Source organism: Balaenoptera acutorostrata, chromosome 19, assembly GCF_949987535.1.
Source record: "Balaenoptera acutorostrata chromosome 19, mBalAcu1.1, whole genome shotgun sequence".
Classification (NCBI taxonomy): domain Eukaryota; kingdom Metazoa; phylum Chordata; class Mammalia; order Artiodactyla; family Balaenopteridae; genus Balaenoptera; species Balaenoptera acutorostrata.
Genome location: NC_080082.1, coordinates 17,251,520 through 17,266,625, shown reverse-complemented (window position 1 = coordinate 17,266,625; position 15,106 = coordinate 17,251,520). Strand labels below are relative to the sequence as shown.

Here is a 15,106-nt window from a genome sequence, read left to right as displayed (position 1 = left end):
CCCTTGCCTCCCCCTCCCCGCCCCCCACTACCCTAGTCAGTACTTTAAAGATGTTGCACTGTTTTCTAGCTTACATTGCTTCTGATGAGAAACCTGCTGTTTCTCATCCTTTGTACATAATGTGTCTCTTTTTCTGCCCACCCCCCGACTACTTTTCACATTTTCCTCTTTATCACCGATTTTAAGCAGTTTGCTTATGATGTGTTTTAGTTTTCTTCATTTTTCATAATTATGGTTGGGGTTCACTCAGCTTCTTGAGATTTTCCCCCCAAGGAGTTTATTTTGGCAGACCTAGGGATGGGGAGGGCCCTGTATCTAAAAGAAGGTGTTGGACCTCTTGATGGTGAAGCATGACTGAAGCTGGCAATGTAGGACCCAGTGGAGCAGCAGAAACTTGATCTTGGAGTTGTGGAACTGCTTGACTATTGGCAGGTGGCACCTGCTGGCTGTGATCTCCTCCACCATCATGATCTGGATTGAGTGGGCCCAGGTGCTGTGCTGGGCACCTGTGTCATGATAGCATTGAGTGACAGTGCCTGTGATGGTCAGGTCCCGGTACACCTGGTACATGTGGGCGTCGCTGTCAGAGTTGTGATGCAACCAGATGCTGAAGTTCTTCACCTGCAGGAGGATTTCTTGAACACCTGCCCACAGTAGATAATTTCCCCTGAAGACTTCATCTTCTTCAGCTGAGACACAAAGTATCAGCACAACATGATTAGGTACAAAGATGTTTATGTGGTAGTGGGGTGGTGAGTGGCATTTGGGGATGGGAGGGAGGGCCCCCCCCCCAGCCCCACCTTATGCTCTTGTAGTGTGCATGAGGTCTTCGTGACACTCTCCAGGCTGGCCACCATGCACAAAAGGGATTATAGTTTTTTCAAATTTGGAAAAATTTTAGCCATTATTTTTTCAAATATCTTTTGCTCCCCATCCTTTAAGGGATGACAGTTATATTTGATCATTTGAGGTTGTCTCATGGTTCACTGCTGCTTTGTTCATTTTTTCCTTGTGGGGTTTTTTTTTTTTTCTTGGTCCTATCTGTTTCATTTTGGATGGTTTCTATTGCTATGTCTTGTAGTTTATTAATCTTTGCTTCTACTTTGTCTAATCTCCTGTTAATACCATACACCATATTTGCATCTCATGCATTGTAGTTTTCATCTCTAGAAGTTCAATATGTGTCTCTTTTAACACCTCCCAGGTCTCCATTTAACATGTTCAGTCTTTCCCCTGATTATTATCAGTTTTTGACTTTTATAGTTTGAAGCTATTTTATGTTAGGAGCATACAAGTTAATACTTTGTGCATGCATATGCACATGTGTATGTCCAAGTATGTATGTTTGTGTGTATACATACACATGCATGTATATCTATATACACACATATGTATATATATATATAAATAAAATCTTGTTGTGGAATTTTCCTTTTATTCCTTTTAAAGCTTTTTGCTTTAATTTGTACTTTGATACTAAAATTACTAAAAATCACTAAAATTAGTGTTTTCTTCTGGTTAGTATTAGCTTGGCCAATCTTTTCCTGTATTCTTATTTTCAATCTTTCAAGGTCTGTTTTTTAGGTATATCTCTTGTAAGCACTATAGAAATGAAATTAATTTTGTTTATTCTTGTAATCAGTCTTTGAATTAGGAGTATTCATCTGTTTATAGAGTTTTACTCTCAGTCATCACAAGGAATCAGACAGAGTTATAAAAATAGCTAAAGTGGGAGAAGCATAGATGTTAAGAACTCTTACAATAGTCTTGGTCATAGGTCCCAATTTTAATGGTTTCTGACTTTCTTTCTTGAATAGAGGCTGGAATTCAAGCGACTCCCATCAAATTATCTTTCTTCTTGGCATATAGACCTGAAGATGCTAGTGGAGAAAAATTATCTTACTTTCCTAAGGTTTTCACGCTTTCCCAGCCTCCTGTCTCATATGAGAATGGATCTTTTAAAGCGTTTATGAACAGTATTATTTTGGATTTTGAAAGTTAATTTTAAACAATGTCAGTTTGTAAAAAAACTATTTCTTAGTGTATAGATTTTCTAATTGTCTCCATTTTCTTTAGTTTATGAAGTTGCTTCTTTTGGTCATTCCTTTTTAGTTGGTCATACACTAAGTTTACTTGATCAGTGTTGGGGTGAAATTTTTTTATTCTAATAGACTATATACTGTTCAGGGTCATTTATAATGAATACAAGGTAACATGCCTATTACATAAAAATAAAATAATTGTTTTTGTGAAATGAATTGGAAGATGTGACATAATTAGACAGTGGGCATTTGTATTCTATTATCGCTTTAGAGCTGCAAAAAAATGGAGGTAGTTTATTTCATCTTGGTAATGCTCCTTCTTTCTGGTCCAACAATTTATCAGAAATGTTAATCCAGCAAGCTGTAAGTGGGGCGGGGGAGGGGAGGAGGAGAGAGGGGATTTAAAATTAGCCTGGAAATATTGCACAACTCATTAAAAATGTAATCATGCATAAAATGAGATCAATGAAAATTTATCTAAAAGTGCAAGGAAAAGGCATTTTCTAGTATGATACTGGATTTAATAGACTGGATTTTAATTTAGTCAGTTTGCTACAAAAAAATCCCTCCAGGCTAAATAAAACAGTTTTCCCTCCTAGTTATTGTACAGACAGCTAATTTTCAGACCCTTTCCTTCTGATATTCAGTCTTATCTCTTGCTGGGTACGGGTTTCACTATATTGCAGAATTTGTTTTCTTTACATTTTCCATTACTGCTTTCATTTGCATGATAAATGATTAGAAGTAGAAACAGGAAAAGAAACTATGCAGAACATTTCTTTATTAATTTTGTTTAAATTAGAGTAACTTTTTTATTCATCCTCCTCCCTACCCATTTAACAACCAGTATATCTGAATTATTTTAATATTTTATTGTAGAACTAGAGAAATGCGTTGCAGTTTTTTTCTTGCACTTTCTTCATGTAACATTTTATTTTGTTCTTATGTTTGTAGTTTACATTTTGGTTCCTGTCTTGTGCAGTTAATGATATTGATGAATTTTTCTCTTAAAAGATACCCTGTGTCTAAAAAAAAAAAAAAAAAAAAAAAGATACCCTGTGCTTAAGGCTGAATTTAAGGTACAGGTGTTTAAAATACGTTGACACTGATGAAACTGAGTGCTTTGAAGATTTATTTTGCAGACAATATCATCACAATTCTTAAGCAATAAATAGGGTTTGTAAAATTGGGCTTCATTTATGTCTTCTGCCCCTTCTATCTTAGCTGCTTTTCTAGTCTGATAATTTAGAATGTGAAATGATGTAATTAACTAAACCCATTAATGAAAACTTTCTGATGTTTTCCTTTCCCCCAAAGTTGTAAATGAAAAGAAGCTAGCTTTATTAATAAGAACTTGTCTGGGCAAAACTTGCCTGAGCAAAAATTAGTATGTAAGCTGAATGAATGGTTCCAGCAAAATTTGTCTGTAACAGAAGAATTTTATGATTATTTTATGATAATTCACATAGCTAACTTTTCTTTTTCTATTACACAGATTTTATGTAAATACTTTCCTGTTCAAAAAAATTCAAACATTACTGTTTGTTTATTCTTCCTATCCTTCTCTCTTACCTAAAACTAACACAGTCCTCAGCTATTCTTCCTGACATTTTTCTCTGTAAAATAGACCTGTACCTGTAGAAATACATTAGTTTAAATTTTTGTTAAATTATTCTAACATGAATTGTGTTACAATATTTTACTTTTTCTGCATTAAAAAAATTGTACTTAACATTATATCTTGGAAAATTTTCTATTTCAATACGTATAACTATATTCTGTTGAAGTATTGAATAGTATTCTATAACGTGGAGCTAGGAAGATCTGGAAAGAACCTAAGTATCCATCTTTAAGGGAGTGTTAACTGCGACAAACAACGATGCAATAAAAACCTTTGTGCATACCTCTGTGCACAGTGGAAATGTTTTCGGGGGGAAGATGCCAAGAAGTAGGAGAGCAGGGTCATTGAACGCCCCTAAATTTTCCTCTGAGTGCTGTTTACCTAAATCCTACGCGTTTAACAATTGTCTCATTGTCATTCATTTCTAAGTAGTTTTTGAGTTCTATATTGATTTTTCTCTTAAACATGAGTTATTGTCTAGGGGAAAGTTTCTATGTCTATATAGATTTTTTGGGCTATCTTCTTGGTGATGAATCTAAGTTTATTTCATTGTGATCAATCAATATAGCTTTGTATGATTTCTGCTTTACAGGAGTCAATGAGATTTTTCTTCATGACCTAACATGTGGTCAATTTTCTTTTGTGAGTGTCCCTGACTGAGGAGAATGTTCTTTGTTGTGTTCAATCTTCTACTTTATACCTATTAGATCAAACTCATTAATTATATTATTCAAATACTCAGTGTTCTTACTTTTTGTTCATCTATTTTATATGCTGGTTCCTGAAAGCTGTGTTGTTAGATATGCCCAAAAGTTCATGTGCTACATCTTCTTGGCAAATACCTCTTTTTGTCCTTTTAGTGCATTTGTCTAAAATGGTTTCCTTTTTTCTAATACTGAGAATTGCTTAGTGTATCTTATACTTTTATCTTCACTCTTTCTGTATTGTCTTATTTTAGATATGGCTTTTAAATATAGCCTGTGGGTTTTCTACTGGAATATTTAAGTTTCTTTTCTTAATAGACAGTGATCCTTCACCCAGATTATAATTACCAATGTTTTGGACTTATTTATGTTTTCTATTTGTTTTTCTACGATACAGTGCCTTATTTGTTTCTCCTTCTTTCTGCCTATCTTTGGTTGATCAGATTATTTTATTCCATTTTTTCCCTCCACTTGTGGTTTGTAAGTTATATGTTCTTTTTTTCTAGTCATTACACTTAAAATTTTAACATAGATATTGATTGTATATCTTTCTGCCATTGTATGGGCTGTCCCTACCCTGTCTCTAAATAACATGAAAACCTTGATGTATTTTTGCTTTTGTCACTTTCCACTTTCTCCAACACTTTTCAAGTCTTGAGTTCCAAACTGTTAACATTTTTTGTTTGTTTGAAATCAACATTTATTTAAATTTAATTAGTTTTGCTGGTTCTTTTGCTCACCCTTGCTTTTTTTTTTTTTTTTTTTATAATTTTTATTTTTATTTATTTATGGCTGTGTTGGGTCTTCGTTTCTGTGCGAGGGCTTTCTCCAGTTGCGGCAAGCGGGGGCCACTCTTCATCGCGGTGCGCGGGCCTCTCACCATCGCGGCCTCTCTTGTTGCGGAGCACAGGCTCCAGACGCGCAGGCTCAGTAATTGCGGCTCACGGGCCCAGTTGCTCTGCGGCATGTGGGATCTTACCAGACCAGGGCTCGAACCCGTGTCTCCTGCATTGGCAGGCAGATTCTCAACCACTGCGCCACCAGGGAAGCCCACCCTTGCTTTTTATATCCAGTCTCTCTCTGATATTTTTTTTTCTGGAGTACATGTTTGAGAAATTCTTGTTAGGGTGAGTTTGTGTATGGTAAATAGAATCCTTGCATGTTTGAAAGTATCCTTATTTTGAAAAATAATTATACTTTCTGTAGACTTTTAGGTTCAAATCTTGGCCAGCATCTGGCATATAGTAGGCACTCTGTGTATTTTTTATGTGGAGAGCCTGCATAGAACTAGATTAGAGGAAGATGGGGTTCTGAACCCAAATGGTCCTGGGTACCCAGCTATATTGATTCTTGATTAGTCTTCTCTGGAACAGTCTGTCTAAGGACAGATGGAGTGGAACCCCTAGAGTTGCTCTCAAATCAAGGGATCTTTTGTGGCACACATATAGGCAGTGCTCATAATGGAAGGAGAACTTTTCTGGAGTCTTTTAGGATTTCTTTCTTATCTTTGACATTCCAAAAATTTCTCACAATTATGTGTGTGTGTATTGATTATCACCCCCACCCATTCCTCTCTGTTCTTCTTTTACTCCTATTAGCAAATTTAGAATTTTTAAAATTTAAAATTTAATTTTATTTTTTTAAAATGTTATTGCAGTATAGTTGATTTATAATATCATGTTAGTTTCAGGTGTACAGCACAGTGATTTAGAATTTCTGAATCTATCCTTCAAATCTCTTTTTTTTCCTTCCTGAACTTATGTAACTTTTGTGCTGTGTTTTGAGACAACTCTTCGGTTATATTTTCCAGTTGACTATTTTAATTTACAGCTTTGTCTGTCCACTTTTCTTTTTAGATCATGTATTGAGCTTTTAATTTCAATGATTTTTAAAAAGACTTTATTTTTTAAAAGAGCAGTTTTAGGTTCACAGCAAAATTGAGAGACGGGTATAGAGATTCCTCATATATTCCCTACTGCCCCCCCACCCCCGCCCTGCCACTGCCCCAGCCCTCTGCCCCCGGCCCCATGCATAACCTCTCCATTATCAACATCACTCACCAGAATGGTACCTTTGTTACAACTGATGAACCTACATTGACATATCATAATCACTCAAAGTTCATAGTTTACCTTAGGGTTCATTCTTGGTGTTGTACATTCTGTGGGACTGGGCAAATGTAAAATGACATGTGTCCATCATTATAGTATCATACTATATTTTCACTGCCCTAAAAATCCTCTGTGTTCCACCTACCCATCCCCTCACTTTTTACCTCTGGCAACCACTAATCTTTTTGTTATCACCATAGTTTTGTCTTTTCTAGAATGTCAGTCATATAATTGGAATCATATATTTCCTTTTCAGATTGGCTTCTTTCATTTAGTACCATGAATTTAAGATATCCCCCCGTCTTTTTGTGGCTTGATAGCTCATTTCTTTTTAGCACTGAATATTTCTTTGTCTGATATACCACAGTTTATCTGTTAACCTACTGAAGGTCATCTTGCTTGCTTCCTAGTTTTGGCAGTTATGAATAAAGCTGCTCTAAACATCTGTGAGCAGGTTTTTCTGTGGACTTGTTTTCAGCTCCTTTGGGTAAATAACAAGGAGTGCAATTGCTGGATTATATGGTGACAATATGCTTAGTTTTGTAAGAAACTGCCAAATTATCTTACAAAGTGGCTGTACCATTTTACATTCCCATCAGCAATGAATGAGAATTCTTGTTACTCCACATCCTTGTTAACATTTGGTGTTGTCAGTGTTCTGGATTTTGGCCATACTAAGAGGCATGTAGTGGTATCTTGTTTTAATTTGCATTTCCCTGATGATGTACAATGTGGAATATCTTTTCATATGCTTATTTTCCATCTGTATTTTTTCTTTGGTGAGGTGTCTGTTAAGGTCTTTGGTCTATTTTTAAATTGGGTTGTTTTCTTCTTGTTAACTTTTTTTTTTTTTTTTTTTTTTAAATGTCTGAAACATTTATATTAACATATTTCCATACATATTTCCATACAAATACAAATATAAGATTTTTAGAAATTTCATGTAATGTCTGAAACATTTATATTAACATATTTCCATACATATTTCCATACAAATACAAATATAAGATTTTTAGAAATTTCATGTAATGTCTGAAACATTTATATTAACATATTTCCATACATATTTCCATACAAATACAAATATAAGATTTTTAGAAATTTCATGTAATGTCTGAAACATTTATATTAACATATTTCCATACATATTTCCATACAAATACAAATATAAGATTTTTAGAAATTTCATGTAATGTCTGAAACATTTATATTAACATATTTCCATACATATTTCCATACAAATACAAATATAAGATTTTTAGAAATTTCATGTAATGTCTGAAACATTTATATTAACATATTTCCATACAAATAACCCAATGAAAGTTTAGTATTAGTTGTTTTGTTTGTTTTTTTATACTGCAGGTTCTTATTAGGCATCAGTTTTATACACATCAGTGTATACATGTCAATCCCAATCGCCCAATTCAGCACATCACCATCCCCACCTCATCGCAGTTTTCCCCCCTTGGTGTCCATATGTCCATTCTCTACATCTGTGTCTCAACTTCTGCCCTGCAAACTGGCTCATCTGTACCATTTTTCTACGTTCCACATACATGCATTAACATACGATATTTGTTTTTCTCTTTCTGACTTACTTCACTCTGTATGACAGTCTCTAGATCCATCCACGTCTCAACAAATGACTCAATTTCGTTCCTTTTTATGGCTGAATAATATTCCATCGTATATATGTACCACAACTTCTTTATCCATTCGTCTGTTGATGGGCATTTAGGTTGCTTCCATGACCTGGCTATTGTAAATAGTGCTGCAATGAACATTCGGGTGCACGTGTCTTTTTGAATTACGGTTTTCTCTGGGTATATGCCCAGTAGTGGGATTGCTGGGTCATATGGTAATTCTATTTTTAGTTTTTTAAGGAACCTCCATACTGTTCTCCATAGTGGCTGTATCAATTTACATTCCCACCAACAGTGCAAGAGGGTTCCCTTTTCTCCACACCCTCTCCAGCATTTGTTGTTTGTAGATTTTCTGATGATGCCCATTCTAACAGGAGTGAGGTGATACCTCATTGTAGTTTTGATTTGCATTTCTCTAATAATTAGTGATGTTGAGCATCTTTTCATGTGCTTCGTGGCCGTCTGTATGTCTTCTTTGGAGAAATGTCTATTTAGGTCTTCTGCCCATTTTTGGATTGGGGTGTTTGTTTCTTTGATATTGAGCTGAATGAGCTGTTTATATATTTTGGAGATTAATCCTTTGTCCGTTGATTCATTTGCAAATATTTTCTCCCATTCTGAGGGTTGTCTTTTCGTCTTGTTTATGGTTTCCTTTGCTGTGCAAAAGCTTTGAAGTTTCATTAGGTCCCACTTGTTTATTTTTGTTTTTATTTCCATTACTCTAGGAGGTGGATCGAAAAAGATCTTGCTGTGATTTATGTCAAAGAGTGTTCTTCCTATGTTTTCCTCTAAGAGTTTTATAGTGTCCAGTCTTATATTTAGGTCTCTAATCCATTTTGAGTTTATTTTTGTGTATGGTGTTAGGGAGTATTCTAATTTCATTCTTTTACATGTGGCTGTCCAGTTTTCCCAGCACCACTTATTGAAGAGACTGTCTTTTCTCCATTGTATATCTTTGCCTCCTTTGTCATAGATTAGTTGACCATAGGTGCGTGGGTTAATCTCTGGGCTTTCTATCTTGTTCCATTGATCTATGTTTCTGTTTTTGTGCCAGTACCATATTGTCTTGATTACTGTAGCTTTGTAGTATAGTCTGAAGTCAGGGAGTCTGATTCCTCCAGCTCCATTTTTTTGCCTCAAGACTGCTTTGGCTATTCGGGGTCTTTTGTGTCTCCATACAAATTTTAAGATGATTTGTTCTAGCTCCGTAAAAAATGCCATTGGTACTTTGATAGGGATTGCATTGAATCTGTAGATTGCTTTGGGTAGTATACTCATTTTCAAAATGTTGATTCTTCCAATCCAAGAACATGGTATATCTCTCCATCTGTTGGTATCATCTTTAATTTCTTTCATCAGTGTCTTATAGTTTTCTGCATACAGGTCTTTTGTCTCCTTAGGTAGGTTTATTCCTAGGTATTTTATTCTTTTTGTTGCAATGGTAAATGGGAGTGTTTCCATAATTTCTCTTTCAGATTTTTCATCATTAGTGTATAGGAATGCAAGAGATTTCTGTGCATTAATTTTGTAACCTGCAACTTTACCATATTCATTAATTAGCTCTAGCAGTTTTCTGGTGGCAGTTTTAGGATTCTCTATGTATAGTATCATGTCATCCGCAAACAGTGACAGTTTTACTTCTTCTTTTCCAATTTGTATTCCTTTTATTTCTTTTTCTTCTCTGATTGCCGTGGCTAGGACTTCCAGAACTATGTTGAATAATAGTGGTGAGAGTGGACATCCTTGTCTCGTTCCTGATCTTAGAGGAAATGCTTTCAGTTTTTCACCATTGAGAATGATGTTTGCTGTGGGTTTGTCATATATGGCCTTTATTATGTTGAGGTAGGTTCCCTCTATGCCCACTTTCTGGAGAGTTTTTATCATAAATGGGTGTTGAATTTTGTCAAAAGCTTTTTCTGCATCTATTGAGATGATCATATGGTTTTTATTCTTCAATTTGTTAATATGGTGTATCACATTGATTGATTTGCGTATATTGAAGAATCCTTGCATCCCTGGGATAAATCCCACTTGATCGTGGTGTATGATCCTTTTAATGTGTTGTTGGATTCTGTTTGCTAGTATTTTGTTGAGGATTTTTGCATCTATATTCATCAGTGATATTGGTCTGTAATTTTCTTTTTTTGTAGTGTCTTTGTCTGGTTTTGGTATCAGGGTGATGGTGGCCTCATAGAATGAGTTTGGGAGAGTTCCTTCCTCTGCAATTTTTTGGAAGAGTTTGAGAAGGATGGGTGTTAGCTCTTCTCTAAATGTTTGATAGAATTCACCTGTGAAGCCATCTGGTCCTGGACTTTTGTTTGTTGGAAGATTTTTAATCACAGTTTCAATTTCATTACTTGTGATTGGTCTGTTGATATTTTCTGTTTCTTCCTGATTCAGTCTTGGAAGGTTATACCTTTCTAAGAATTTGTCCATTTCTTCCAGGTTGTCCATTTTATTGGCATAAAGTTGCTTGTAGTAGTCTCTTAGGATGTTTTGTATTTCTGCGGTGTCTGTTGTAACTTCTCCTTTTTCATTTCTGATTTTATTGATTTGAGTCCTCTCCCTCTTTTTCTTGATGAGTCTGGCTAATGGCTTATCAATTTTGTTTATCTTCTCAAAGAACCAACTTTTAGTTTTATTGATCTTTGCTATTGTTTTCTTTGTTTCTATTTCATTTATTTCTGCTCTGATCTTTATGATTTCTTTCCTTCTGCTAACTTTGGGTTTTGTTTGTTCTTCTTTCTCTAGTTTCTTTAGGTGTAAAGTTAGATTGTTTACTTGAGATTTTTCTTGTTTCTTTAGGTAGGCTTGTATAGCTATAAACTTCCCTCTTAGAACCGCTTTTGCTGCATCCCATAGGTTTTGGGTCGTCGTGTTTTCATTGTCATTTGTCTCTAGGTATTTTTTTATTTCCTGTTTGATTTCTTCAGTGATCTCTTGGTTATTTAGTAACGTATTGTTTAGCCTCCATGTGTTTGTCTTTTTTACGTTTTTTTCCCTGTAATTCATTTCTAATCTCATAGCGTTGTGGTCAGAAAAGATGCTTGATATGATTTCAATTTTCTTAAATTTACTGAGGCTTGATTTGTGACCCAAGATGTGATCTATCCTGGAGAATGTTCCGTGTGCACTTGAGAAGAACGTGTAATCTGCTGTTTTTGGATGGAATGTCCTATATATATCAATTAAATCTATCTGGTCTATTGTGTCATTTAAAGCTTCTGTTTCCTTATTTATTTTCATTTTGGATGATCTGTCCATTGGTGTAAGTGAGGTGTTAAAGTCCCCCACTATTATTGTGTTACTGTCGATTTCCTCTTTTATAGCTGTTAGCAGTTGCCTTATGTATTGAGGTGCTCCTATGTTGGGTGCATATATATTTATAATTGTTATATCTTCTTCTTGGATTGATCCCTGGATCATTATGTAGTGTCCTTCCTTGTCTCTTGTAACATTCTTTATTTTAAAGTCTATTTTATCTGATATGAGTATAGCTACTCCAGCTTTCTTTTGATTTCCATTTGCATGGAATATCTTTTTCCATCCCCTCACTTTCAGTCTGTATGTGTCCCTAGGTCTGAAGTGGGTCTCTTGTAGACAGCATATATATGGGTCTTGTTTTTGTATCCATTCAGCCAGTCTATGTCTTTTGGTTGGGGCATTTAATCCATTCACGTTTAAGGTAATTATCGATATGTATGTTCCTATGACCATTTTCTTAATTGTTTTGGGTTTGTTTTTGTAGGTCCTTTTCTTCTCTTGTGTTTCCCACTTAGAGAAGTTCCTTTAGCATTTGTTGTAGAGCTGGTTTGGTGGTGCTGAATTCTCTTAGCTTTTGCTTGTCTGTAAAGCTTTTGATTTCTCCATCAAATCTAAATGAGATCCTTGCTGGGTAGAGTAATCTTGGTTGTAGGTTCTTCCCTTTCATCACTTTAAGTATTTCATGCCACTCCCTTCTGGCTTGCAGAGTTTCTGCTGAGAAATCAGCTGTTAACCTTATGGGGGTTCTCTTGTATGTTATTTGTCGTTTTTCCCTTGCTGCTTTCAATAATTTTTCTTTGTCTTTAATTTTTGCCACTTTGATTACTATGTGTCTCGGCGTGTTTCTCCTTGGGTTTATTCTGTATGGGACTCTCTGCGCTTCCTGGACTTGGGTGGCTATTTCCTTTCCCATGTTAGGGAAGTTTTCGATTATAATCTCTTCAAATATTTTCTCTGGTCCTTTCTCTCTCTCTTCTCCTTCTGGGACCCCTATAATGCGAATGTTGTTGCGTTTAATGTTGTCCCAGAGGTCTCTTAGGCTGTCTTCATTTCTTTTTATTCTTTTTTCTTTAGTCTGTTCCGCAGCAGTGAATTCCACCATTCTGTCTTCCAGGTCACTTATCCGTTCTTCTGCCTCAGTTATTCTGCTATTGATTCCTTCTAGTGTAGTTTTCATTTCAGTTATTGTATTGGTCATCTCTGTTTGTTTGTTCTTTAATTCTTCTAGGTCTTTGTTAATCATTTCTTGCATCTTCTCAATCTTTGCCTCCATTCTTATTCCGAGGTCCTGGATCATCTTCACTATCATTATTCTGAATTCTTTTTCTGGAAGGTTGCCTATCTCCACTTCATTTAGTTGTTTTTCTGGGGTTTTTTCTTGTTCCTTCATCTGGTACATAGCCCTCTGCCTTTTCATCTTCTCTGTCTTTCTGTAACTGTGGTTTTTGGTCCACAGGCTGCAGGATTGTAGTTTTTCTTGCTTCTGTTGTCTGCCCTCTGGTGGTTGAGGCTATCTAAGAGGCTTGATGGGAGGCTCTGGTGGTGGGTAGAGATGACTGTTGCTGTGGCGGTCAGAGCTCAGTAAAACCTTAATCCACTTGACTGTTGATGGGTGGGGCTGGGTTCCCTCCCTGTTGCTGTGGCGATCAGAGCCCAGTAAAACCTTAATCCACTTGACTGTTGATGGGTGGGGCTGGGTTCCCTCCCTGTTGGTTGTTTTGCCTGAGGCAACCCAACACTGGAGCCTACCCGTGCTCTTTGGTGGGGTTAATGGCAGACTCTGGGAGGGCTCACGCCAAGGAGAACTTCCCAGGACCTCTGCTGCCAGTGTCCTTATCCCCACGGTGAAACAGAGCCACCACTCGCCTCTGCAGGAGACCCCCCCAACACCAGCAGGTACGTCTGGTTCAGTCTCCCCCAGGGTCACTGCTCCTTCCCCTGGGTCCCGATGCACACATTACTTTGTGTGTGCCCTCCAAGAGTGGGGTCTCTGTTTCCCCCAGTCCTGTCACAGTCCTGCAATCAATTCCCACTAGACTTCAAAGTCTGATTCTCTAGGAATTCCTCCTCCCTTTGCCGGACCCCCAGGTTGGGAAGCCTGAGGTGGGGCTCAGAACCTTCACTCCAGTGGGTGGACTTCTGTGGTATAAGTGTTCGCCAGTCTGTGAGTCACCCACCCAGCAGTTATGGGATTTGATTTTACTCTGATTGCGCCCCTCCTACCGTCTCACTGTGGCTTCTCCTCTGTCCTTGGACGTGGGGTGTCCTCCTTGGTGAAGTCCAGGGTCTTCCTGTCAATGATTGTCCAGCAGCCAGTTGTGATTCTGGTGCTCTCGCAAGAGGGAGTGAGAGCACGTCCTTCTACTCCGCCATCTTGGTTAATCATTTATCTGTTTCCATGGGTGAGGAGTCTGGGCCTTGCTTAGCTGAGGCCTCTACTCAGAATCTTGCAAGGCTACAAACAAGGCATGAGCCAGGGCTGGCGTTTTACCTGCAGCTTGAGTATTCTTCTAAGCTCATATGGTGGTTGGCAGAATTTATTTTCTTCTCTTCTTGTTAACTTTTAAGAGTTTTTATATTTTGAATAACAGTTCTTTATCAGTGTCTCTTTTCCAAGTATTTTCTCCCAGTCGGTGGCTTGTTTTCTCATTTTATTGATACTGTCTTTGGCAGAGCAGAAGTTTTTAATTTTAATGAATTCCAGCTTATTAATTAGTTTTTTCATGGATCTTATCTTTGTTTTATCTGAAAAGTCATTGCCATACTTAAAGTCATCTAGGTTTTCTCCTACTTTATCTTCTAGTAGTTTTATAATTTTGCATTTTACTTTTAGGTCTATGATCCATTTTGAGTTAGTTTCTGTGGAGGGTATAAGGTCTGTGTCTAATTCATTTTTTTGCATGTGGATGTCCACTTGTTCCAGCACCATTCATTGAAGAGATTATCTTTGCTCCTCCATTGTATTGCCTTTGCTCTTTGGTCAAAGATCAGTTGACTATATTTGTGTGGATTTTGGGCAGCTCTATATTCTATTCTCTTGATCTATTTGTCTCAGTGACAATTGTTTTTGTTTACTATATCTCTAATTTGTTTTTTCTCATAGATGCCTACTCTTTTTTTTTATGGATGCAATGTTTTATCATTTATATATGTTATATATATTTATTGTTGACATATTTATTTATAACTACATATATATTTATAATAGCTTTATTGAGATACAATTCACATACCAAAAAATCCACCCTTTTAAAATGTACAATTTAGTAATTTTCAGTATATTTACCAAGCTGTGCAACCATGTTCACTATCTAATTGCGGGACCTTTTCATTACTTAAAAGGTAACCCTGTACCCATTGTCAGTGCTTCCTCATTTTACCCTCCTCACAGCTTCTCACAATCTCTACTCTACTTTCTGTCTCTATAGATTTGACTACTGGGGACCATAAGTGGGATCATAGAATATGTGGCCTTTGTGGCTGGCTTCTTTCACTTGGCATAATGTTATCAAGGCTCATCCGTGTTGTAGGATGTATCAGAACTTCATTCCTTTTTATTGATGAATAGTATTCTATTGTACGGATATACCGCATTTTGTTTATCCATTAATCAGTTGATGGACATGGGGTGATTATGAATAATGTTGCTATGAACATTTGTGTATAAGTTTTTGTGTTAACATATGTTTTCAATTCTCTTGGGTATACCTCGGAGTGG

At 36.5% G+C, this 15,106-nt stretch overlaps 1 pseudogene; it reads right to left on the bottom strand.

The window, feature by feature from the left end:
* Window positions 1–315: 315 nt before the first annotated feature.
* LOC103006382 (60S ribosomal protein L18a-like) lies at window positions 316–14,690 on the bottom strand (annotated as a pseudogene).
* Between the last annotated feature and the right edge of the window lie 416 nt (window positions 14,691–15,106).